The following is a 1,872-nucleotide window of genomic DNA, read 5'->3' as shown; positions in this document are numbered from 1 at the left end:
GGCAGGGTCTGCCTCAGTCAATAATAGACACACAGCGCACACAGGTGGTTCGTAAATGTTCAAAAGAGGCCCTGGGGCTGGGGTTGTGGCTCAGCAATAGAGCACTTGACTAGCAGGTGTGAAGCACTGGGTTCAATCCTCAGCACCACATAAAAATAAATAAATAAAATAAAGGTATTGTGTCTATCTACAACTAAAAAAAAATATTTCAAAAAAGAGGCCACGGATAGTGGTCTGAGGCTGAGACAAAAATAAATACCATGGTTCAGCTCATCTTACAAAGTTGTTTTGAGATAAACTTCACTCTGGGGCTGTCCCTGGGAAAGTTAGTAGGTATGTTAGACAGCTTTCATTTACTATAACAAATATATTGTTGTAGGGACAAACGAGGCAAGGCACCGAAGACAGCAGGAAACAGTTTTATTTGGCTGCAGCCAGGTTCAGAGGGTACAGCCTTTGCTGTAATCAATCAATCCCCTGAACCCCGAGTTCAGGGAGTTTCAGAATTTTATACCCAGCATGTAAGGGGAGGGGCTCAGAAGTTCACAGTCTGCTGAAGTTCACATAAAAGCAGCTTTTTCCTTCACTGTTTTAGGCAAGTTAATACTTCAAGGACAGCACCCGAAAAAGGGAGAGCTTCTTCTCCCCTTTCTTTCTTCCCCTGCCAGCTGTTACCATGGAGCCCAATTGGTATCTTCTTCTTATCTTAAAAAATGTAGACATCTCTGTGAAGCCCAGCTCAAGGCCAGAGGCCTCCTTAGCACATTTCTACAAACTACTATACTGGATACATTTGTGAAAATTTATTAAGGGGTTGCCCAGCACCTGGAGTGCTGGTATCTTCCTGGCCAGTGGCCAAGCTAAACAGGGCAACAGGAAAATAGGAAATTTATCCATATTGAACTTTTTCTCAGAGACTCTTTGGCTGACCGTCCCAAAATCAGCCATGGTGAGAATTCCTGGAGAAGCCCAGTTAAGACTTTTTCTGTGGAGAGAGGGGGTGCCACTTCATATGAGATGATCAACATACAACAAAGAAGATAGGATAACTGCGCAGGCACGGTGGTGGGGTGGGGGGTTCTTTTAGGCAGAGGCAGCACGATGGTGGAAGTGGAGCGGAAGAAGAAGTAGACCTTCTGCAAGTTCACCTACCGCCAAGTGGACTTCCACCAGCTGCTGGACGAGTCCTCCGAGCAGCTGCTGCTGCTGTTGCTGTAGAGCGCACACCAGCGGCAGCAGCTGGACCCAGGCCTGCATCAGAAGCTCACTCCTGCTAAAGCACCTGCGCAAGGCCAAAAAGAAGGAGCAAACCATGGAGAAACCAGAGGCGGTGGAGACACACCTGCGGGACATGGTCATTTTGCCCAAGGTGGTGGGCTCTGTGGTTGGTGTTACAATGGCAAGACCTTCATCCAGGTGGAGATGATCGGACACTACCTGGGCAAGTTTTCTTACCACCCACAAGCCTATGAAGCTCGGCCTGCCTGGCATTGGAGCCACTCACTCGTCCTCCTTCATCCTTCTCAACTAAGTCGTGTTATGGGAGCTGCTTCAGAACACCCTCTTAAGTCTGAATTCAAATCAATGGGAGCTTTATTTACCTGGCCAGGGAATGTCACCCACCCACAGAGACTGAAGCGCTGTGGGAGAACAGCAACTTTCTGGCCTGTATCCTGGGAACTTGAAGATGAAAACCACAACTCAGGGGCTTTCCTTAGTGTGTCATGCAAGTAAGCCAATCAGAGAAATTAAAACAATAGTAATGGGGTCCTGCAAGCCCTAAGCAGGACTGGAATTTTCCAGTTAGCAAGCAAGCAAGTACAGAAGCTAGAAAAAAGGCAATCAGCTTTGCAATTCAGTTAATCATATTTC

The 1,872-nt window shown here is 47.1% G+C and overlaps 1 pseudogene; it reads left to right on the top strand.

Moving 5' to 3' along the window:
• The first annotated feature begins 1,101 nt into the window (after positions 1–1,101).
• Positions 1,102–1,531, top strand: LOC113176969 (small ribosomal subunit protein uS19 pseudogene; annotated as a pseudogene).
• The last annotated feature ends 341 nt before the right edge of the window (positions 1,532–1,872 follow it).

This window comes from Urocitellus parryii, chromosome 12, assembly GCF_045843805.1.
Source record: "Urocitellus parryii isolate mUroPar1 chromosome 12, mUroPar1.hap1, whole genome shotgun sequence".
Lineage (NCBI taxonomy): Eukaryota > Metazoa > Chordata > Mammalia > Rodentia > Sciuridae > Urocitellus > Urocitellus parryii.
This window is presented reverse-complemented; position numbering and strand designations above follow the sequence as displayed.